General features: G+C 43.8%; 1 long non-coding RNA gene across 1 annotated transcript; it reads left to right on the top strand.

Moving 5' to 3' along the window:
• The first annotated feature begins 19,019 nt into the window (after positions 1-19,019).
• On the top strand, positions 19,020-20,605 carry LOC142295501 (uncharacterized). Its single transcript, XR_012751475.1, has 3 exons — positions 19,020-19,084; positions 19,649-19,815; positions 20,480-20,605. It is a non-coding gene; the product is annotated as an uncharacterized LOC142295501 (long non-coding RNA).
• The last annotated feature ends 4,759 nt before the right edge of the window (positions 20,606-25,364 follow it).

Here is a 25,364-nt window from a genome sequence, read left to right as displayed (position 1 = left end):
ATTTAGTATTAATTTTTAGGGGGTTGACAATTTGGGGTGTTTACACCAAATACTATCTACAAGTTATTAGAATAACTGGTAGGGGCAAAGTAATCATATGGTTTAAAATATAAGTTATTTAGAACTACAATATATGTGTTATAAAGTCACATTCCCAACTTACATGTTGATGTTATTTTGCTAGGATACATCATTTTATCAACAGCTCCCAAACATCCCGGATCCAGTGGGACTGTCCCGATTTGAGTGAGTAGTCCAACTGTCCCGGCAGGTGAGATCTGTGTGCCACAGCCTGCACTCACAAGTATAGGAGATTGTTCTAGAATTGAATATACATTGTAAGCTCAGAGATCCCAGGCAGATTGTACTGCTATATTGATATACCAGTGCATTCCTGTGTCCCTGTATTCTAGAGGGAAAATAAAAGAAATATTTTTTTTGTTCCTAAAAAATATTACAAATATTGAAAAAACAAGTACAAAATGTTATTTAATGTTCTTTAAAAAATAATAATAAATATAATAAACATCACAAATCAGCAAATGACAAAAAGTCTAAAGATACCGCTAAACTGTGCAGGTTTTTATGGTATTTTTTTCTATAGGCTTCTGTGTGCAGCTTGAAAAAAATGCATGTAAAAAACTGCAGAATTAAAGCTTTTCAAAAAGCACGTGACATGACATCACCATAGTCCTGGCTTATCAAAAGCCATGTTGGGTATGCAGGAAGGTAAAATATCTGTGGGCCTCTCGTCTAGCTGTCAAGTACTACTGACCTGGACACTGTATCCGCGAATTGATCCACTTATCTCAAGCTGGGGTCACGGAATTCGTGATGCACATCCAGCCTCGTTAGCGATGTCGTTGCGTGTGACACCTACGAGCGATCGAAAAAGGTCACAAAATCGTGCAAAATCGTTAATCATTGACACGCTCCTCCATTCCCAAATATCGTTGCTGTTGCATGACGCAGGCTGTTCATCGTTCCTGCGGCAGCACACATGTGTGACACCGCAGGAACGAGGAACCTCACCTTACCTGCGGCCGCCCACAATGAGGAAGGAAGGAGGTGGGCGGCATGTTCGTCCCGCTCATCTCCGCCCCTCCACTTCGATTGAGCGCCCGCTTACTGACGTCGCTGTGACGCCGAACGAACCGTCCCCTTAGAAAGGAGGCGGTTCGCCGGTCACACCGACGTCGCTAGGCAGGTAAGAAGTGTGACGGGTTCGAGCGATGTTGTGCGCCACGGGCAGCGATTTGCCTGTGACGCACAACCGACGGGGGCGGGTACGCATGCTAGCGATCTCGCTAGCGAGATCGCAGCGTGTAAAGCGTCCTTTAGAGTGGGATAGTAGTGGATTTGGGTCTATACCCTGCTATCATGTGCGTCTGCTGCATGTCCCTCACTGCTACCACCCATCTGACATCTCCTCCTGCCAGAGTAAAAGGAAATTGTAAATGGGTGTGTCTAGCGGTGTGACTATGCAGCATGGTCAAAATGTACCGCTACACATGCTGCATAGCTGTCTCTTTTTCTCTTGTATAATACTCGGAAGTTATACTTTATGACCGGTGGAGTCTGACCTCTAGGATGGTCACTGATCTTAAGAATAAAGATGTCACAGAGCTAGTTTAGCACTTTGGCCTTTCTTATTTTTTCCTACCCAGCCATCCAAATGTGCAGGAAACTTCATTCACTTGATGAAAATAATGATCCTATCAGAAAATTAACATTAACAAATGTATGTAGAATAAAGAATAATGTGAATGTCCTGGGCCCCAATGTAAATCTGTAATGGGGCCTCCCACTTATCGTGCAACATTTTATAATATGGTGTCAGAGGGGCCTTTGTTCCGGCTCCACCTGACTTCAACTGATCCCTCTTCACCCACTATAGGTACAACCCTATGCAGCAGAGTATATGAATATGTGATGTTTGAGGTTCGAGGTTCGCCAATTTCATGTTCAAGTGATTTTGGGGGTGCTCGAGATCGAACTCGAGCTTTTTGCTAAAAGCTCGATAGTTCAAGATACGTTCGAGAATGGTTCGATCACTAAAAGCAGGGCTTTTTACAGCTACAGTGTGCAGGGAGCCATCGCTGGCAGCCTGCATAAGCTGGTAACCAATGTAAATATAGGGTATCCAAGCAAAGCGCTTTGCTTGGTAACCCAATATTTACCCTGGTTACGTGTGCAGGGGGCCGACACTTATCCGATCGGCTCCACCCCCTCCTGCACTCGGCATGTACACACACACTCACACTCACCTGTCCCCAGCCATGCAGTCCCCGGCACTGACGTCCTCAGTGCCACATGGCCCCGCTAGGCTCCACCCACCTTGCACTCCACACACATGGCTCCGCTCGGCTCCACCCACCTCGCACTCCGCACACATTACCCCGCTTAGCTCCACCCACTTGCACTTCGTACACATTACCCCGCTTAGCTCCACCCACCTCGCACTCCGCACACATTACCCCGCTCGGCTTACCTGCGGTGATGAAGTCCTGCCCTCCCGACCTCAGCGCTGTCACTGTCCTCCATGGTCGCCGCTTGTCACATCCCCTCCTCTCGCTGGCGACCCGAGACTGTGACTAGCGGTGACGTCACAAGCTCCCGCGATACTTGGCTGTGAAAGCGGCGGTCATTGAAGTAAGTGACAGCTCTGCTGTCAGCAGTGCAGGAGATCGTCACCGCAGGTAATGTACCTTGCTCCTGACAGCAGCACTTGTCATGCCCTGCAGTGACCTGGGCTGACCTATTGATATTAGCTCAGGTCACTGCATTGCTCTCCCAGCCAATGGGGAACATTCTGTTCTTCATTGACTGGGACAGTGACTATGGTATGGATCGTCATGGGAACCCCTCGGATTACAGCAGACCTGGATTTGTTTTTCTTTCTAATAAATTGGTGAAAGAGGGAATGTGTTGGGGAGTGTTTTTTCAAATAAAAATGTGTTTGTCGTCTATTTTTTTTTTTTATTACTGACTGGGTTGGTGATGTCGGGTATCTGATAGACGCCTGACCTCACGAACCCCAGGGCTTGATGCCAGGTGACATTACGCATCTGCTATTAACCCCATATATTACCCCGTTTGCCACCGCACCAGGGCAACGGGATGAGCTGGAGCGAAGCACCAGGATTGCGCATCTAATGGATGCGCCACTTCTGGGGCTTCTGCGGCCTGCTATTTTTAGACTGGGGAGAGTACAATAACCATGGACCTCCCTAGTCTGAGAATATCAGACCCCAGCTGTCCGCTTTACCTTGGCTGGTGATCCAATTTTGGAGGGACCCCCACGTGTTTTTTTTTTTAATTATTTATTTAATTTAAAATAACAGGGTGGGGTGCCCTCAGTTTTGGATTACCAGCCAAGGTGAAGCTGCCAGCTGTGGTCTGCAGGCTGCAGCCGTCTGCTTTATCCTAGCTGGCTATCAAAAATAGGGGCAACCCTACGTCATTTTTTTTTAAAATGTATTTATATTTTTGGCTAAATACAAGGCTAAGCACCCCTTAGTGCCACCTGAAAGGCACCAAAGGGTGCAAAATTACAAAATGCAGGAGAGTGGGACATGATGTGTCTTTCTGCCATTATAATGACAGAAAAGACTGATATATGAAGTGTACAAGCACAGGAAAATCACCAAAACGCTCTACACTGTGAAAAGCAGTAAAAAATGGCACTGGAGTGAACATGTGACCGCCTCATGTAGGTTGAAGTTATGGATCCTGGGTAAATTTATGTATTTTCCCTCCTTCAGTTTTTTTGCAGTACGCAAAAAAAACCGGAAGGCACACGGATGACAAACAGATGACATACGGACCGTCTACGGAACGGAAACGGATGCCACACGGATGCACCAGTGAAAAAACCGGACCTTTTTGGCGGACCGCAAAAACGGATCGGTCGTGTGAATGTAGCCTTATTCTGATCTTCCCTTTATATACAGCAGGCAGAAATAATTGAATAGCGCCCCCCAGCGTCAGAAATTCTCCGGGGTTTCAGGGGGTAGCTGAGACCCTGGAGATCATGATTAAGGCCGGTTTTTCCGGTGCCCGCTCACGTGATCACAGGTATACACCGTATACCAATGATCATGTTATAGTAAATGACAGCGCCGGTAAAAAATTATTTATCTCCCATCTGGCATGAACAAACATGTCAGATGGGAGATAAATCTCCTCCCCGGTCCCCTCCGGTCCCCAGGTGTCTCCAAAGTGCGCCCCCCGACCCCCTCCCGGAAATCCAAGATGGCCGCACGCACAGCAGCGCGCCGGTCGCATTCACCCTACTCCTCTGATTTCTGTCGCATGTGCCATGACACATGCGACATAAAACTCCTTCCCAGGCCCTGCCAGGTCACCCCCTATAACCCCACCGGTGTTCCACGGTACCTGTGCAGCTTTGATCCCCCGCGGCCTCCTCCTTCATAATAGACGCTGCCGCATGCACAGAGCGGCTGTCAGCTCAGCTTCCTGTGTTCAGACAGTGAGTGTCGGTAACCATCCATCTGTAAGCAACTGCAATGACCTGCTCATGAGGTAAGGAACATAGTTGATCTACTATATTTCCAAATGGAGGTATTTGATTTTATAGTTGCCCTGCTGAACGACTACCAAACATGAGAGTCCGTTATACACCACAAGAAAAGATGTCTAAATAGCGAGCTCTGTTGTTTAGTATTCATTTAGCTGGATAACTGGACTTAAAGGGGTAGTCCATCTCCAAGATCCTATCCCCAATATATAGTAGGTGGAATCAGGGGCAGATTAAGGGTAACCAGGGCCCCGGGCTGTTCAGGCTCTGTGGGCCCCCCCATCCCTACACAGGTCATGTGACGCGTCCATCATCATACACCTGAAACAGATCATTTCTGAAAAATAGTTGCCAAACGCATGTTTGCATGTTAAAAAAACATAGTGTGAAAGCAGCCTAATCACACTAGGCTTTTTTAAGACAAAAAAACTCTCTCTCTCTGATTAAGGCTGCTTTCACACTACGTTTTTTTAACATGCCTCATGAACGATTTTTTTGCTGCAAAAGTGGATCCTGTTTTTGCAAAGAAAAACGCTTGTGTTATTTTACAGGATCCTGTCACTTGAAGTTCATGACTATGGGGAGATAAGGTATGCACACCAGTGACAATGTAAGGGGAATACATGGAATAGCAGAAACTGCTGTGTGAATACTGACTTGGAAAATCCAATAGCTATATGTAAGAGTGAAAATGTGAAAAATGGAATCTGCATTACTGCCATGAACATATGAATCAAGAGAAATTTAGCTACTTAATTGATCAATGCAATAGAGCCCCAACACTACGCCAAAGTATTTCTCTACGTTGGGGTCCCTAGCTTGTGTGTGTCCTCTCATGCAGTTAAAAATCTTACCGTGTATGGGAAGCTGAGACCCAGGCTATTTATGCGTATGATATGGATTGGCAATAGGTGTGGTTGGGGAGGGTTCACAAACGAAAAACTACTAACAATAAGGAATAACGTTTGGAACACCATTCTAAGTCTGAACTGGGTGCAAAAACCTAAAAAAACATCACTATGGGGAGATAAGGTAGAGAAATACTTTGGCGTAGTGTTGGGGCTCTATTGCATTGATCAATTCAGTAGCTAAATTTCTCTTGATTCATATGTTCATGGCAGTAATGCAGATTCCATTTTTCACATTTTCACTCTTACATATAGCTATTGGATTTTTCAAGTCAGTATTCACACAGCAGTTTCTGCTATTTCATGTATTCCCCTTACATAGTCACTGGTGTGCATACCTTATCTCCCCATAGTGATATTTTTTTAGGTTTTTGCACCCAGTTCAGACTTAGAATGGTGTTCCAAACGTTATTCCTTATTGTTAGTAGTTTTTCGTTTGTGAACCCTCCCCAACCACACCTATTGCCTATCCATATCATACGCATAAATAGCCTGGGTCTCAGCTTCCCATACACGGTAAGTTTTTTAACTGCATGAAAGGACACACACAAGCTAGGGACCCCAACGTAGAGAAATACTTTGGCGTAGTGTTGGGGCTCTATTGCATTGATCAATTCAGTAGCTAAATTTCTCTTGATTCATATGTTCATGACAGTAATGCAGATTCCATTTTTCACATTTTCACTCTTACATATAGCTATTGGATTTTTCAAGTCAGTATTCACACAGCAGTTTCTGCTATTCCATGTATTCCCCTTACATAGTCACTGGTGTGCATACCTTATCTCCCCATAGTGATGTTTTTTTAGGTTTTTGCACCCAGTTCAGACTTAGAATGGTGTTCCAAATGTTATTCCTTATTATTACTTGAAGTTCATGGGCAGGCATTGGAGTCATGTGATCGGGAGTGAGGGGAACTGAACATGACAGACTGGAAATTCAGATGCAGCTGGGGGCAAAAGTGAGAGGAGAAGAGGGAGAGAGAAGAGAGGGGAGGAGAGGAGACAGAAGAGGAGAGGAGACAGAAGAGGAGAGGAGAGAGAGAAGAGGAGAGAGAAGAGGAGAGGGGAGAAGAGGGGAGAGAGGGAGAGAGGGAGAGAGAAGAGAAAGAGAGAGGAGAAGAGAGGGGAGAAGAGAGGAGAGGGGCGAAGAGAGGAGAGGGGAGAAGAGAGGGGAGGGGAGAAGAGGGGAGAAGAGAAGAGAGGAGAAGAAAGGAGAGGGGAGTGAGGAGGGGTGAGAGGAGGGGAGAGGGGAGGAGTGGGGAGGGGAGAGAGGAGAGGGGAGGGGAGAGGGGAAATTAGAGAGGAGAAGAAAGGAGAGGAGAGGGGAGAGAAAAGAGGAGAAGAGAGGAGAGGAGAAGAGAAGAGAGGGGAGGGGAGAGGAGATAGAGAAAGAGAGAGACTGTGATCATGCCAGGCTGATTTCTGGCCAAACAGGATCCTGTTCACCAGTATGCCAGTGTTCACATGCGTTTGCGTGCTGTTTAGTCAGGATCCAGCGACTTGCAGTATTTGGACGCAGCTCAAAAACGCTACAAGTAAAAATGTAAAAAAACTGAAAGTCGCTGGATCCTGACAATAACGCACGCAAACGCATGTTGACGCGAGTCCATTGCAAATGCATTAAAATGAAAACGCATTTGCACTGGATCCGTTTTTGCGTTAAAAAACGTTCAGGACGCATGTTAAAAAAATGCCCCCCCTCGGGGCCATTCACTGTTCATTGTACCAGGTTCCTTTGCAGGACCTAAACATTCCCGCCCCCCTCCACAAAAAATAAAACAAAACAGGCATCACCTAACATTTATCACCCTAATAATCCTCTATACAAAGCACCTTGATCCACGCTGCAGATCCTCACTTATTTCACTTCCTCCACCAGCCACAGTAAACACCTATCAGTGATTGCACTGGACGAGGAAGCACCGCCCCTTCCGGTCACATGATCACCTCACAGCAGCAAGTACATTCTAGCCTGGCCACAGGGGATTTCTACCGCTCCGCAACTGATACTGCACAGCAGGAATCACATCGCTCATGGACCACCGCTGATAATAGATGAGGGCAATCTGAGCAAGGGCCCCCTGGAGGCTTGGGCCCCGGGCGGTAACCCAGATTGCCCTCATTATAATCCGCCTATGGGTGGAATAGCAATAATATCAGCAAATACCAATATCTGGAAATGTAGAATAGTTCTCCAGATTAGGCATGCCCTTACCTCATGAGCAGGCATTGCAGCTTTGGTAGCAACAGTTACGACATGGACTCTGCTGCTGTGGACTCGGGGAGAGTGGGTGCAGATTCATTGCACCCACATTCCTGACATGGAGGGTCTGCACTCCTAGAAAATGGGGGATACGCTCCCTGAGCGTGTCCCCCCATATTCTAGATGGTCCAAAGTCATCGTGGGACCCCCTTATTTTTTTTCCTTACAATAAATTGGTGAAAGAGGGAATGTTTTGGGTAGTGTTTTTTGAAATACATTTTTTTTTGTCTATTTTTTGTTAGTACTGACAGTTTGTGATGTCGGGTATCTGATAGACGCCATAACATCACAAACTGCTGGGCTTGATGTCAGGTGACCTTACAGCTAGTATCAACCCCATTTATTACCCCGTTTGCCACTACACCAGGGCACGGGATGAGCTGGGGTGAAGCGCCAGGATTGGCGCATCTAGTGGATGCGCCACTTCTGGAGTGCCTGCGGCCTGCTATTTTTAGGCGGGCTTTGCACACTACGACATCGCAGCCCGATGCTGCGATGCCGAGTGCGATAGTGCCCGCCCCCGTCACAGCAGCGATATGTGGTGATAGCTGGCGTAGCGAAAGTTATCGCTACGCCAGCTTCACACACACACTCACCTGCCGTGCGACGTCCCTGTGGCCGGCGACCCGCCTCCTTGTTAAGGGGGCGGGTCGTGCGGCGTCACTGCGACGTCACACGGCAGGCAGCCAATCAGAGCGGAGGGGCGGAGATGAGCAGGATGTAAACATCCTGCCCACCTCCTTCCTTCCGCATATCCTACGGAAGCCGCAGTGAGGCCGGTAGGAGACGTTCCTCGCTCCTGCGACTTCACACACAGCGATGTGTGATGCCGCAGGAGCGAGGAACAACATCGGACCGTCGCGTCAGTGTAATCATGGATTACGCCGACGCTGCACCGATGATACGATTACGACGCTTTTGCGTTCGTTAATCGTATCATCCAGCCTTTACACACTGCGATGTCGCATGCGATGCCGGAAGTGCGTCATTTTCAATTTGACCCCACCGACATCGCACCTGCGATGTCGCAGTGTGCAAAGTGCCCCTTAGGCTGTGAAGTGCCAATAACTATGGACCTTCCCACCCTGAGAATACCAGACCACAGATGTCTGCTTTACCTTGGCTGGTGATCCAATTTGGGGGGGGCCATACTTTTTTTTGTAATTATTATTATTTATAAAATAATTATAAAAAAGAGCCTGGGGTGACCTCCACATTGTATCCCCAACCACGGTAAAGCTGCCAGCTGTGGTTTTCAGGCTACAGCAGTCTGCTTTACCCTAGCTGGCTATCAAAAATGGGGGTCCCCACGTCATTTTTTTTTGACTATTTTTAAATAAAAGAAATTAATGGGCTTCCCTGTATTTTGATTGCCAGCCAAGGTAACGCCAGGCAGATGGGGATGGCAACCCGTGGCTGTCTGCTTTAACTGCGCTGAGAATCAAAAATACCGTGGAGCGCTAGGTCATTTTTTTTAATGATTTATTTTTACAGCACTGTCATGTCAGGCAATCAAAATACAGGGAAGCCCATTTTTTTTTTAGTTATTTAAACAAATAATAAAAAAAAATATGGGCTCCCGCTGCATTTTGTATTGCTAGATAAGGGTAAGCCAAGCAGCTACTGGCTGCTAACCCCCACTGCTTGGTGTTACCTTCACTGGCAATGGAAAATCCAGGAAAGCACTTTTTATTTTTTTTTCCCAAAAAAAAAAAAAAAAAAAATGACATGAGCTTTGCCATATTTTTGTATGCTAGCTAGGTACAGCAGGCACCTACGGGCTGCCCCCAACCCCCAGCTGCCTATTTGTACCCGGCTGGGAACTAAAAATATAGGGAAGCCCTTTTTTTAATTATTTCATGAATTTCATGAAATAGTTAAAAAAAAAACCATGTAGGCTTCGCCCCATTTTTGTATCCAGCCGGGTACAACTAGGCAGCTGGGGATTGGAATCCGCAGCACAGGTTAGCCCGAGGTTTCTGGGCGCCTCTGCTGCGAATTACAGTCCGCAGCTGCCCCAGAAAATGGCGCTCTCATAGAAGCGCCATCATCTGGCGCTGTATCCAACTTTTCCAGCTGCCTTGGTGACGGTGGCTCGCTGGGTAACTATGAGTTAATACTAGCTTTGTTTTACTAGCTAGTATGAAGCCAGAGATTCTTAATGTCAGGCAAGTTTGACCCATCCATTAAGAATCTCCAATAAAGGGTTAAAAAAAAAGACACAACACGGAGAAAAAATACTTTAATAGAAATAAATACACAGACACATTAGAGACTCCATGTTTATTACTCCCTGTGACCCCTCCACGATCCATGCATGGTCTTCTGTCTTCTTTCTCCTTCAACCCATGCAGCTCTCCTACATCAGGCTTCACTGCATGGGAGAAAGACGCTGCTGCTCCGTGCAGAAATCACTCAGTGAGAGTGACCACAGGCAGCCGGCTGTTAGCAGAGACTTCACCACTCACAGCCGGGTTACCATAGCAACAGAGCTCCGATCACGTGATTCCCGGTGCCGCTATTCACCGGCTGTGACAGCCAGTCCTTGCATGTGGGCTGACTCTGTAAAGAGTGCCCTATGCAGGTACGGGGAGTCGTCCGTGTGCCAGAGCATGTCGCCGGTACATGGAGATACACAAACGATCACCGCGTACTGGAGAGATGCACTGACAGGACCTAGGAAAGGACATGACGTCTAGCCATATGACCAGTCTGTAGCCAATGAGATAATAGACACGTGACTGCTCACATGGCTATTTTGACGTCACGATAGGTCCTGTCATCACTGCTGGTTACCGGGTGGACGCAACGATTACCGATGGAAAAGCTGTGGGAGACAGAGAGCAGGATGCATCGCGGGCACCGGTAAGTGTTATGGCAATGTTTATTAACGGTATTGTACATTTATAATGTGTTTTATGTGTTTGTGATTGCCTCCCATTGTTTTCAATGTGGTTCGAGAGGTTCGTCAAACGGCTCGTCGAACGGCTTGTCGAACGGGGCACCGTTAGCCAGGGAAGGAGTCTTGCGAGGATAATTTGCATATTCCCAGTGCCTTCTGGGATAAGTGAAGAGTCACCGCGAGCTCAAGGAGAACCGGGTTTTGGCCGTTACAGCCGGAAGGAAGACTTCTGAAAACCGCGCGCCGAATTTTAGCCTGTCTTCTTCATTGTGAGCGTGAGTGAGCAAAGTGTGAGCAAAAGTAAGTGTGAGTAGAATTGTTTGTATTTAGTTGTTTAATTACTTAACATTTGTTTAGTGATATCCCCATTAGAAAATGTGCTCCACTATTGCTAATGCGATCCAGTGTACATCTTGTCTCATGTATGCAGTCCTTGAAAAGCCGTTCGAGGGTGCATACTGTTGTTCGAGATGTGAGCAAGTTGCACATTTGGAAGCCCAGATACTGGATCTAAATGAGCAGCTGGCAACTCTGAGATGCATTAGCAATATGGAAAGGAGTGTGCTGCTCACTGAGCAGCAGCTTGCTGGGTCAGATGTGGGGGAGGATCGTAGTAGGGAGCGGCAGGACGGTGAGGTAGGTAGCTGGGTGACAGTTAGAAAGGGGGGTAAAGGGAAAAGTGCTAGGAAGGCTAGTCCTGAACTGACACACCCCAATAGGTTTGCAAACTTGGCAGATGAGGGGGATGTCATTACAGGGGTAGCATTGCTGCAGCAAGGCATGACCTCTGAACGCCAGAGGAGTGTCTGCTCCAGTAAGGGGGGGAATAGGAGTGCAGGGCAGGCAAGACAGGTACTGGTAGTGTGGGACTCAATTATTAGGGGGACAGATAGGGCAATCTGTCACAAAGACAGGGATCGCCGAACAGTGTGTTGTCTTCCTGGCGCTCGAGTTCGGCACATCGCTGATCGGGTTGACAGATTACTGGGAGGGGCTGGGGAGGACCCAGCGGTCATTGTACACATTGGCACAAATGACAAAGTTAGAGGTAGGTGGAAGGTCCTTAAAGATGATTTCAGGGAATTAGGTTGTAAGCTTAAAGCATGGACCTCAAAGGTGGTATTTTCGGAAATACTACCTGTGCCACGAGCCACACCAGAGAGGCAAAGAGAGATCAGGGAGGTTAACAGGTGGCTCAGGAATTGGTGTAGGAAAGAGGGTTTTGGGTTCCTGGAGAATTGGGCCGACTTTTCAGTTGGCTACAGATTCTATGCTAGGGATGGGCTGCATCTTAATGGGGAAGGTGCAGCTCTGCTGGGGCAGAAAATGGCTAGAAGGTTGGAGGAGTGTTTAAACTAGGAATGGGGGGCGAGGGTATTCACTTTATAGAAGGGGAATGTAGTGCAGATAGTGACCAGGGCACAAGTAATGAAATTGGGGGTGGTACGGGGGGAAGGGTTAGGACAGTTAATACAGTAAGCAGGAATACAGGTACAGAGTCATACGTAACGTGCATGTACACTAATGCCCGAAGCCTCACAAATAAGGTGGAGGAATTAGAATTAATATTGTTGGAAGAAAATGATGATATAGTGGGGATATCAGAGACATGGCTGGATGAGAGCTATGACTGGGCTGTTAATTTACAGGGTTATAGCCTATTCAGGAATGACCGTACAAATAAGCGAGGGGGAGGTGTGTGTCTATATGTAAAATCATCCTTAAAACCCATCCTGCGTGACAACATATGTGAGGGTACTGAGAATGTAGAGTCCCTATGGGTGGAGATAAGGGGGGGGAGAATGAATAATAAAATACTGATAGGGGTGTGTTATAAGACGCCGAATATTATGGAAGAGGTAGAGAATCTCCTCATAAAGCAAATTGATAAAGCAGCGAGTCTCGGAGAGGTAATTATTATGGGGGACTTTAACTATCCTGATATAAATTGGGGAACAGAAACTTGCAGTTCCAGCAAAGGAAATAGATTTTTGATAACAATGAAAGATAATTACCTTTCACAAATGGTACAGGACCCCACAAGAGGGGGAGCACTACTAGACCTTGTACTAACCAATAGGCCAGACCGCATATCAAATATACAAGTTGGGGGTTACTTGGGGAATAGTGATCACAAAATAATAAGTTTTCATGTATTCTTTAGTAAGATGTCTAGTAGAGGGGCTACAAGGACACTAAACTTCAGGAAAGCAAATTTTAAACGGTTGAGAGATGATCTTAGTGCAATAAACTGGGATGATGTACTAAGTAATAAAAGTACACAAAGCAAATGGGAGACTTTTATGAGCATCCTGAATAGGGCTTGTGCAGAAAATATACCCTATGGGAACAAACATGCTAGAAATAGGAGGAAACCCCTATGGCTAAATAGAGCTGTAAGGGAAGCAATAAAAGAAAAACAGAAAGCCTTAAAAGAATTAAAGAGGGTAGGTAGTAATGAGGCATTATATAATTATAGAAAATTAAATAAAATATGTAAAAAGCAAATTAAGTTAGCCAAGTTTGAGACAGAGAGACTCATTGCGAGAGAAAGTAAAAATAATCCTAAAATATTCTTTAACTACATAAACAGTAAAAAACTGAAAAGCGATAGTGTTGGCCCCCTTAAAAATAGTCTTGGTGAAATGGTGGAAGGGGATGAGGGTAAAGCCAACCTGCTGAATGACTTTTTTTCTACGGTTTTTATACAAGAAAATGCCATGGCAGATGACATGACCAGTGATACCATAAATTCACCCTTGAATATTACCTGCTTAACCCAGGAGGAAGTACGCCGCCGCCTCGAAATCACTAAGGTTGACAAATCTCCGGGCCCGGATGGCATACACCCCAGAGTACTACAGGAATTGAGTTCTGTGATAGATAGACCATTATTTTTAATCTTCTCAGATTCCTTAATAACAGGGTCGGTACCGCAGGACTGGCACATAGCAAATGGGGTGCCAATATTCAAAAAGGGGACAAAAACTGAGCCGGGAAATTATAGGCCGGTAAGTTTAACCTCTACGGTTGGTAAAATCCTTGAGGGTTTCTTGAGAGATGCTATACTGGAGTATCTCAAGAAAAATAACCTTATGACAGAGTATCAACATGGGTTTATGAGGGATCGATCCTGTCAAACTAATTTGATCGGCTTCTATGAAGAGGTAAGTTCAAGTCTGGACCAGGGAAATGCAGTGGATGTTGTGTATATGGACTTTTCAAAAGCTTTTGATACGGTGCCACACAAAAGGTTGGTACATAAAATGAGAATAATGGGGATAGGGGAAAATATGTGTAACTGGGTTAAAAACTGGCTAAGTGATAGGAAACAAAGGGTGGTTATTAATGGTACGTACTCGGACTGGGTCTCAGTTCATAGTGGGGTACCACAGGGGTCAGTATTGGGCCCGCTTCTTTTCAACATATTTATAAATGACCTTGTTGGGGGCATGCGGAGTAGAATTTTAATATTTGCAGATGATACTAAACTCTGCAGGGTAATCAATACAGAGGAGGATAATTTTATATTACAGGGAGATTTATGTAAATTGGAGGATTGGGCTGAGAAGTGGCAATTGAAGTTTAATGTAGATAAATGTAAGGTCATGCACTTGGGTAGAGGAAATAACATTTATGATTATGTACTTAATTGTAGAACACTGGGTAAAACAGACACAGAAAAAGACTTGGGTGTATGGGTGGATGGTAAACTTCACTTTAGTGGACAGTGTCAGGCAGCTGCTGCCAGGGCTAATAAAATAATGGGATGTATTAAAAGAGGTATAAGTGTTCATGAAAAAAATATAGTTCTACCTCTGTACAAGTCACTAGTGCGACCGCACTTAGAATACTGTGTACAATTCTGGTCACCGATATATAAGAAGGACATAGCTGAACTGGAGAGGGTGCAGAGAAGAGCCACCAAGATTATTAGAGGAATGGGGGGGCTGCAATTCCAAGACAGGTTATTAAACTTGGGGTTATTTAGTTTGGAAAAACGAAGGCTTAGGGGGGATCTAATCACAATGTATAAATATATGAGGGGACAGTACAGAGACCTTTCCAAAGATCTTTTTACACCTAGGCCTGTGACTGGAACACGGGGGCATCCGCTACGTCTTGAGGAATGAAGGTTTAATCATAATCACAGACGAGGATTCTTTACTGTACGAGCAGTGAGACTATGGAACTCTGCCGCATGATGTTGTAATGAGTGATTCACTACTAACATTTAAGCAGAGCCTGGATGCCTTTCTTGAAAAATTTAATATTACCAGTTATGTATATTAGATTTTATGACAGGGTATTGATCCAGGGAACTAGTCTGATTGCCGGATGTGGACGAAGGAAGGAAATTTTTTCCCCATTGGAACTTGTTTGCCACATTGGGGTTTTTTTTTGCCTTCCTCTGGATCAACATGTTAGGCTACGGGTTGAACTAGATGGACTTAGAGTCTCCCTTCAACCTTAAAAACTATGATGAAACTATGATGATGAAACCGTTCGACGAACCAAACCGAACTCGAGCTCTAGGGGGGTGGCTCATCTCTAAGTATGATAAAATGCAGGAAAATAAAGAAAACTAAGTTGAATTCATTTTTGGATACTGGAAATGCTGTCCATCGAATGAAAGCGTTACGTGAAAAATTGCTGATTTATTCTGATGCCACATTGCCCTTTTGCTGTTTCTACAATCCATATCTACTGTATTTCAAACAGGGGGCAGATATTTATCTGAGAAGGAGTTTATACGTCCAAATAAATGAGAGAAGGAAAAAGATCTATTAGAAATAACATCTATGGGTGACAATATGATTAAATCAGTCTGTCCATGGTACAGCATGGTTCACAAGCCAGGAATACTCTTTCCAAGCAATAAGGTTATTACCACAGTAAAACAGAAATTATAGCCCTGTGTAAGCGTGCAGGGAAATGTTCTCTGCTGATAATCATACCGTGGGATTATCATGTACATTCCTCAGCCACATGTCAGAGTTTGGGCCGTATTGTCACTATAAGAATGAAATGTTTGAACCCAAGTTTAATAAGCTGTATATCGATGAAGTACGGTGCACCCACTCACCTAAATCTCTGCCCGGGATTGTTCTGCTTTCAGATCTGCCTGCTGGGATGTCAGATGATAGAATTGTGTTTTTGTGAACAGGGGAAAATACAATTCATCTTTTAGGATACATTCATTCCTAACGTGTTTCAGGCAAACACTTAATGTGCGCATTTCAGACAGAAGCTACACAGTGTAACTGTCATCACAGAAATCCATAGTAAAAAGACCCTAAATTTAACAATCACCTACACTATTCCAAATAGTTCTATTTAGTAAAAAAAAGTATGCTTTTTAACAATGAATCTGTCAGAAGCATCCATAGTTATCGTCCCTCAATATGCATTAAATGCATGCCTAAAGCACCAAGTGAACAAACAAAAGAAAAAAATGCCATCTCAGAACAAGTTGATAAAGATAGAGGACCAACCACCAGAATTTTCCTATATAAACTAAAGCCAGTGCTGTACTGGTGCTATCATGCTGATTCTAAATATACCTTTTGTTGTGAGGTCGGATGTATAGTTTCTGAAATACAGGCAAGTAAGGTTTGTGAAATGCACTGTTCATTGATAGCAGCTATGGAATATATAATAGGTGGGTCCGGATTTGCTAGTTATTCCCGCCCCTGTCTGCCTGCATGTCTTTTCTCCCCCTGTCTCTGTTATTACAGGGGGAGGAAAGGGGGAGGAAGGACAGGCAGGCAGACATGGGCAGGAATAATTAGTAAAACCCGACCCACCTATTAGATATTCTGTAGCTGCTATTAATCAAATAACAGTGCATTTCGCAATCTAATACTTGCCTGTACACTGTGTGCAGAATTATTAGGCAAATGAGTATTTTGATCACATGATAATTTTTATACATGTTGTTCTACTCCTAGCTGTATAGGCTTGAGAGCCAACTACCAATTAAGTAAATCAGGTGATGTGCATCTCTGTAATGAGGAGGAGTGTGGTGTAATGACTTCAACACCCAATATAAGGTGTGCTTCATTATTAGGCATCTTCCTTTCCTTTGGCAAAATGGGTCAGAAGAGAGACTTGACGGGCTCTGAAAAGTCGAAAATTGTGAGATGTCTTGCAGAGGGATGCAGCAGTCGTGAAATTGCCAAACATTTGAAGCGTGATCACCGAACAATCAAGCGTTTCATGGCAAATAGCCAACAGGGTTGCAAGAAGTGCTGGGCAAAAAAAGGCGCAAAATTTGGCAAAATGGATCAGAAGAGAGATTTGACGGGCTCTGAAAAGTCCAAAATTGTCTTGCAGAGGATGCAGCAGTCTTTAAATTGCCAAAATTTTGAAGCGTGATTATTGAACAATCAAGCATTTCATGGCAAATAGCCAACAGGGTCGCAAGAAGTGTGTTGGGCAAAAAAGGCGCAAAATAACTGCCAATGAATTGAGGAAAATAAAGCGTGAACCTGCCAAGATGCCATTTGCCACCAGTTTGGCCATATTGCAGAGCTGCAACGTCACTGGAGTATCAAAAAGCACAAGGTCTGCCATACTCAGGGACATGGCCAAGGTAAGGAGGGCTGAAAAACGACCACCTTTGAACAAGAAACATAAGATAAAACGGGTAAGACTGGGCTAAGAAATATCTTAAGACTGATTTTTCAAAGGTTTTATTGACTGATGAAATGAGAGTGAATCTTGATGGGTCAGATGGATGGGCCAGAGGCTGGATCAGTAAAGGGTAGAGAGCTCCACTCTGACTCAGATGCCAGCAAGGTGGAGGTGGGGTACTGGTATGGGCTGGCATCATCAAAGATGAACTTGTGGGACCTTTTCGGGTTGATGATGGAGTGAAGCTCCACTCCCATACCTACTGCCAGCTTCTGGAAGACAACTTCTTCAAGCAGTGGTACAGGAAGAAGTCGGTATGGTTCAAGAAAAACATGGTTTTCATGCAGGACAATGCTCCATCACATGTATCCAACTACAACACAGCGTGGCTGGCCAGTAAAAGTCTAAAAGATGAAAAAATAATGACATGGCCCCCTTGATCACCTGATCTGAACCCCATAGAGAACCTGTGGTCCCTCATAAAATGTGAGATCTACAGGGAGGGAAAACAGTTCACCTATCGGAACGGTGTCTGGGAGGCTGTGGTGGCTGCTGCACGCAATTTGATCGTAAACAGATCAAGCTACTGACAGAATCTATGGATGGTAGGCTGTTGAGTGTCATCATAAAGAAAGGTGGCTATATTGGTCACTAATTTTTTGGGGTTTTATTTGTGCATGTCAGAAATGTTTATTTCTAAATTTTGTGCAGTTATATTGGTTTACCTGGTGAAAATAAACAAGTGAGATTGGGAATATATTTGTTTTTTATTAAGTTGCCTAATAATTCTGCACAATAATAGTTACCTGCACAAACAGATATCCTCCTAAGATAGCCAAATCTAAAAAAAACCACTCCAACTTCCAAAAATATTAAGCTTTGATATTTATGAGTCTTTTGGGTTGATTGAGAACATAGTTGTTGATCAATAATAAAAAAATCCAAAATCCTCTAAAATACAACTTGCCTAATAATTCTGCACACAGTGTATTTCAGAAACTATATATCCAATATACAAAAGTTATGTTTAAAATTAGAATGATAGTGCCAGTATAGCACTGGCTTTAGATTAAATAGGAAAGTCCTGGTGGTTGGTCTTCATTAATATTAAAAAGACAGTAAATGCTCAGCTGCTCATTACTCGAAAGGAACACGTCGGACTGCTCGGGTGCTCGACTCGAGTAACAAGTGCTACAGGCTACCTACAAATATTAATTATTTATGCCTACCTTGGTTATTAATAATTAATATATCAATAATTATTAATTAATAATTAAACTGGCTGTCTAGACTGATATGTTAAAGGAGAACTCCTCTGCCAACTGTTGCAGGGGAGTTCCATATATTAATTATTAATGTCAACTTTAACTAATAATAATTTACATACAATATTAAATACGCCTAAAACAGTCTATGCCTTTGCTAAATATATTTCTAACTACCACTCAAATAGCACAATACTGAATTAGCACAACAATATTCATACACCATTAATATTTCCCACCCATTTTACCTAAAAATATACACACACAATAGTAGCAACAGTTACAGCCCACCCACCCACCTAATACTAACTGTCCCTATATAATCAAGGGGTTAATAGCAGTACAGATGACAAAAAGGGGATATTAGCCGAATGCAAGGGCAACAAGGGGTTGCAGGAGCAGCAAGAGGTTAATAGCAGTACAGGGGGAGGATACTTAGCCCAATAGGCTTCCTGATCTGGGGATGGTGCTACTGGAGATGACCATGGGCTGTTCGCAGGCCAGGGAGAGAGAGGAGATGAAGGGGACATGGAGGGGCTGCCTGCAGATAAGGTGGCCCTTGACGATGGTGAGCAGAGGGAAGCAGGGGGATAAAGGGGGAGATGGATGGTGAGTGATGGTGGAGGAGATAAGGAAGAAGGGGGACTGAGGGGACTGCAGTGGACAGAGGGGCTGCAGGTTGTAGAAAAAGAGACTGAGCGCTGCCACTGAAATATCTAAACACGGCTAGGCACTCTTCCGTGCGCACACGCCCCCTGCACGTATGCTTGCAGTGCAAGAGTGCCAGTGCAGTGATATGACTTGCACATATCCCCACATGCACCTGTACGCAACTTGGTAGCAGGAAGCTTTGAAGTGCCGCGCTCCTGAAGTGATATGATTATATCAGTACAGCTGCCTGGAGTCTTTTACATGTCAATAACCAACAGTGAAGTCACATAGACAAAAAAAAAAACCAACCCTGACTGTAATTGAATTGGAGAAGGTCAGATAGGCCCATAATCTCCTTGATAAAACACTCAAATTGCTTTGTGTCCATAATTTAGCGGTATATGTATCACGGGTGTAAATGAGGACCTTGAGTCTTTTTAACTTAATTTAAATAAAAGTTATATTTCATTACCATGACCAGGCAGATTGCCAAGAAGACGAGGGACGCTGTGAGGTTTCAAGCCATAGTGACCCACACATCAAGCGTATTGAGGAAGGCTTACATCACACCCGGCAATGGGAGATCCCCAGTGCTTTCATGCTGACCAGACCACTGTAATTTGGGACATTTACCAGCGACCAGTAAAGGTAAAGGAAACAACCAGTCTGTGTTGTCCAATTACTGTCGGCGTCCTCAGTCCTGCATCCCAATGTATACTACCACCCCCATCATCCTCCTGGGCCCGCTCCACCTGTGGGGATTGATAACACCAGAGCTGAATCACCATCTGCCCCAGCGAGGAACGCTGCAGCGGCGGCTAAACCCTGGCCGCGTACCACAGGTGGCGTCACGAGACAATCACTCCCTTCATCACCCAACATCCATTCATCCCCTTTATTGTACACCTCGGGGCCAAAGAACTGGGCAGGGCCACCCGTGACATCCCTGACCCGCAACATCTCGGCAACGAGTAAGGTTAGCTCCTTGCCCCGTGGATGCTACATATGTTTATTGCCACTTCTTAAAAAATACCGCGTGGTGGCACCAGTTTCATATATACTGGTTACTATACATTTACCGTAGTCCTCTTGCTGGCCACTACCTTAATTAGTCCTATTTATCCATTGTCTTTTATGAGATTAAGCACAGAAGCTTTTTTGTATATCTATTTTCTAATCTATGCACCATTATCAGGGGTGCTATTTGCTTCTCACTGCTACTTTCCATACGTGGCAGACTCTATGTGATTTCCTAATGGGCACTGATGGTTATTTCTAATACTTTTCTTTTCTCATTTGCTTATGTTGACAGGAAAAAAAGTTAGCACTTGGAAGAAGAGGATGAAAAAAAACAAAATGTAAAAACAAAAATCGTCTGCGGCAGGAACTTTTTATTACTGTATGCCTCATGATCCTTTTTATTTTCTGGCTGTTGTAAATCTAGTATTATATTCTATAATATATTATAATATTGTAGGATTTAAAATATAATATTATAATATATTATGCATCCAATATTACGCATGGTCACTTTAAGAATTTATTTTCCTCTCTACTGTTTGTGCTCGGATGATTAATGGAAGGAAGCTATTTGCTGGCCATACTTTTTTTAAAAAATAAATCTACTTTGCTGTATCCTTACAATGGTTATAATATTTCAGAAAAAAAGTTGATGAAAGGACACATACAGTATAGCTGTCATTATTAATCTTATGCATGGAGTAGATAAAATACACATGAGCCACTATGGGAATTGTTATGCATAAACTGCTCAAAAAAACCCAGAACAAATAAATACAAATTCTGCATCGAGTTGCTGGTCTCTACAGCACTGCAGGGATTAATCATTCTGCAAAACATTGTCAATGCTAAGATACAAGATCCTCAAGTGCTGATAATGTTTTTTCTTCATGCTGCTTGAAGAAACACAGTAGCATCTCCATGTAAATGAGGCAGCGCTGAAGATCCAGAAGTGTTTATACACATTTATGTATCCGCTCTGCCTTTGTATTTGTGGATTGCTGCTCCAAGCCTTCAAGCCAAATTTTGTTTTAATTATTATGCTCCTCAAACCTATCACTGACCTACATCACTCCCAATTCAATCAGAACTTATTCTTAATTTCAGGTAAATCCTAAAATATATGTATGTTGAAGCCTGACTCTTTCTATGCAGCTTTTTACCATGGGCCGCAACGATGATATTATAGACCTCCTGCACAAGATTTGATCAATGTTGTATAGAGAACTGTGAAATCTAATTCCAGGACTCAATAGAAGATAAATACTTTTCTTACACATGTCCTCATACAGCACAGAGGCAATAGTTTTAATTATGTGGCCAGCAAAATACATTTTTCGCTCCTTTTGAGAAGAGAATCCGAGTCTTTGAACTAAAAAGGTTCAGTTATATAATATGAGGTGGAGAAACAACAGTTATATAATGGGCATATTAACTATGATACAGTGTCACAAGCAGGTTTTAAAAAGTATCGCAGACTGTCATGGTGGCATCAGGATCAGTGGAAGCTCCAGGTTCTTGCACTCTTCCTGCTAACTTCTCTATTGTCCGTGATCAGCGCAGGGAGACTCGGGTGTCGACCCACAGACTTGTAGTTTATAGGTAGGCTAGCATTTGTTAATCTCCAATAGCTTTGATCCAGAAGACGACAAAAAAACTAGTTACCATTTACCTAATTTTAGAGCAAAGAAATCTTCCTGATTTCAAATATGACAATTAGTAAAGAATCCTGGAATAAAAATCCATCCAATTAATCTACCATAACACGTAATATAAGGGTTTGGGCTGACAAATTAAGCCATAATAATAGTGTGGCAGAGAGCTCCATAGTCACAATGCACTTACTGTAAAGAATCCCTATCTATGATGGTCAAATTTACTCTTTTAATTTTTGCAGCTGCTTTTCCAGGTTTGCCCATACATTTTCAATAGGATTGAGATTAGGGCTTTGTGATGGTCACTCCAAAACACTGACCTTGTTATCCTTAAGCCACTTTGTAACCAGTTTGGCAGTATGCTTTTTTCTGGTCGCCACAGGGTATGGCATCTCAATTAAGGTCCGGTATCTATTTCGGGTAAGGAGGGGGTTAATCAATGGTGTTCCACATTCACACACTACATACAACTTAGGAGCCTTCACATAGGGTGGGTTGGTTCAGGGTAGGCAGGGGGGCGGTCATAACGGTCATGGGACTTCCCGGTCACTGAAGCCAGCCACCTGGGGGGTGGGTTCCACCTGGGGTATAAATAGGCGCGACACACTCACATGGAGAGCAGACCCGTCAGGACCATAGTTCTGGCAAGATATCTCTGGAAAACTTGGACTTTACTGGGCCCGGGGCTTAGTGTGGCAGCTCAGGCAGTGTACCTAACTGCTCAGGGGGACACCCTAGAAATAGGACACTCTCTCTTTCTTTCTCCAAACACCGGTGGTGACCCCTTACAGGACCTGGGTTTGACCGGAGCCCATCACGCCAGTGACCAGTGTGACTGGGCTGGAAGCTGAAGTTGTGAGTTAACTACACCCTGAACCCGCAGAGACTGTGTTGGCTCGTCCTTACCGGCTCCGCCGACCAGCTCTTAGGTGCCAATGGCCATTACCTTCCCTCTTCATCCACCCAGAGCCCGCTCCGCCTGTGGGGAGTGATACCATCCTGGCTGCTTTATCACCTGCCTGGGAGAGGAATTTTGCAGCGGCATCTACTACTGGCCGCATACCACAGGTGGCGTCACGACAAACTCTCCCCAATACCCCGCTTGTCCCACCATTTACCGTATGCCTCGGGGCAACGGAACTGGGCAAGGCCACCCCGTTACAATGCCTGACCCGACCCGAAACAGCCCGGTGACGAGAAGGTTAACCGCCTGTCCCATGGGGCGCTACACTTTGGGTTATTTTCCACCCAAGCTTTAAGTTCCAGGCTGATGTCTTGATATGTTGCTTCAGTATTGCCACATAATCTTCTTTCCACATGATGCTATCTATTTTGTGAAGTGCACCAGTCCTTCCTGCAGCAAAACAACCTCACAACATGATGCTGCCACCCCCGTGTTTCACAGTTTTTATGGTGTTCTTAGGCTTTAAAGCTTCACCATTTTTCTTCCAAATATAATGATGGTCATTATAGCTAAACAATTCAATTTTAGTTTCGTCAGACCATAGGACATGTCTTCAAAAATTAGGGTTTTTGTTCCTATGTGAATTTGCAAACATTATTCTGACTTTTTAATGATTCTTTTGGAGGAATGGCTTCTTCCTGGCAGAGTGGCCTTTCAGCTTATCTTGATACATTACTCGTTTCACTATGGATAATTACACAATCTTACCAGCTTCCACCTGCATCTTCACAAGGTCTTGAGTTGATACGCTTTTGTTCTTGAGTTGATATGCACATGTCTGACCAAAACATGTTCATATCTGGTACACATAACTGCAGAAAGTAATAAAAATGCCTTAAAACACTCTCTCTCTCTCATTATTCTCTCATATATCTATCAATATAAATAATTTTGGCAATCTTAATTGACCTAAAATGGTAAAGGTTTATTCTGATTTCACGTCAGCTAGTGAGAAAAACATGCAGATGTGTCTATTTAGATAGTATATGGAAACGTCTGGTTTCAACTGAATATAGTTACCCTTATACCAGGATTATTACAATAGTCAGGTTTCTGTACTGCCAATTAATATATTTATACATAGTTCTTGGTTTGATATACTGCCTTAATGCTGCAATGTATCCTCTCTCTTAACTACTTTGGTCTTCACCCCTGCACTAAGCAATAATCTATGTTCAAGATGCATATTTATTCAGAAAACACATGGTAATTATGAGAGCAGTCTAAATTAATAGTTTGACACTGTATTAATAAAAGTATAATTATAAAATGCATACTATGTGTATGGTGAGCTGGGCCATTAAAGATGGAACCATTCATACACAAACGCTTCCTAAATGGTATAGACTTTCAAAAATGTAAATGACTATGACACGCATTCAACATGATACTGATAAAACATGTGTTAAATGATCACATTCAATGTTCTCTAGCTATCTACCAAAGGAACGTTATTCTATACAGTATGTTAGAGGAGGAAATGAGATCTTACTAAAGTAAGTAACACAATTTATGAATTGGACCTCATGTATGAGTATATAATGAAGAGAAATCCCTTATCTATTGTGACTTCCTCTGAATCACCAACTAACCATGTGAACAGGGCCCAAACACACATATTACCTTGCCTGATTTTATCTAGCTAGCAGTGTATACAGATTTGGGAAATCAGATTGCCATATGTGAAGAATTAATCTTCAACTCCTAATTATAGGTATTAGGGATTCTTCTAATAAGCGTGTTATATGGACGTGTGCTGTCCCTGTGTGCCAAGGGCTGATTACAGAGAACACATGCACCCATTATAACCAACCTGTCAATGCATATGGCCAATTATCCATACGGACAAACAGTGTGTTTGGAAAAAATTGCAGCATCCAATTTACAGACCAGACTAGTGAGAAGGCTTAGACTGGCCAATAGAAGAACAGGAGAATCCTCCGGTGGGCCCCTATACATTAGTATGTCACTTATTACCCCCCCCCCAATATGATTAGCAATTGGCACAATACACTTCTTTCACTTCATAAAGACAAAGGAAGCTGTCACACTCTCTCATTCGGTTCCATGTGACTTGTGACGGTCTTAAGGCAATTGTTGTTTTGCCTTCTGTGTCTAATATTAAATATATTTTTTCTTTTAGGCACTCAAGGGGTTAATGCAATTTCTGTTACTGTACAGCAGACTTCCTTATGCATTTCAGCTGTTTCCGCTGATGTCTTCTTCCGGCCTGTATAAAAAAAACCTGCCTTCAGCAGGGTCTGCCACTTTTTGCATGGCCCGGAGGTGGATAGACATGTTCCTTGCTGCCGCTGCTGCTGTTTTTCCCTGATTGTGGGTTGTTTGGAAGTGGCCCTAGGCATTGTCACTTACCCTTATTCCCTATTAGTTCCAGTCCACCTCTGTATTTTTTCCCATTGTTGTTTGGGTGTTTGTTGGTGTCTGTATGTGTTTTTCTCCTGTTTTTGGTATATTGTTTGGTGAGGTGTTTATGGGGATTTCCGTCCCGGTATGTTCCCCAGGGTGGTGGGTGAGGGGGAAACATAGTCCTTAGGGCC

Source organism: Anomaloglossus baeobatrachus, chromosome 3 (assembly GCF_048569485.1).
Source record: "Anomaloglossus baeobatrachus isolate aAnoBae1 chromosome 3, aAnoBae1.hap1, whole genome shotgun sequence".
NCBI classification, from domain to species: Eukaryota; Metazoa; Chordata; class Amphibia; order Anura; family Aromobatidae; genus Anomaloglossus; species Anomaloglossus baeobatrachus.
Note: the sequence above shows the minus strand (reverse complement) of the source record. Positions and strands in the feature narration are given on the sequence as shown.